Source organism: Penaeus monodon, chromosome 33 (genome assembly GCF_015228065.2).
Source record: "Penaeus monodon isolate SGIC_2016 chromosome 33, NSTDA_Pmon_1, whole genome shotgun sequence".
Lineage (NCBI taxonomy): Eukaryota > Metazoa > Arthropoda > Malacostraca > Decapoda > Penaeidae > Penaeus > Penaeus monodon.
The window spans coordinates 31228360-31228619 of NC_051418.1; positions in this window are offsets into that span (position 1 = coordinate 31228360).

Here is a 260-nt window from a genome sequence, read left to right on the forward strand (position 1 = left end):
CGAACAACAGGAGAACGAGAGGAAGGGTTAAAAAAAAATTACTGAGAGAAACCGATCGTAGCAACTTGTTCGAGGTCGACTTGAATAGCAAAGGATTACGTAAGTGCCCCGGAATTACGTTGGCCGCAGATGGTGTTTGGGAGGCTTCCGTGACCATGTTCAGCGCTGTTCACATGTTCACGCGCGGCCTCGGTCGTTTACACGTGAGACCGGGAGAAGTTCACGCACAAACATAATCATGAACGAACACCGTAAATAGG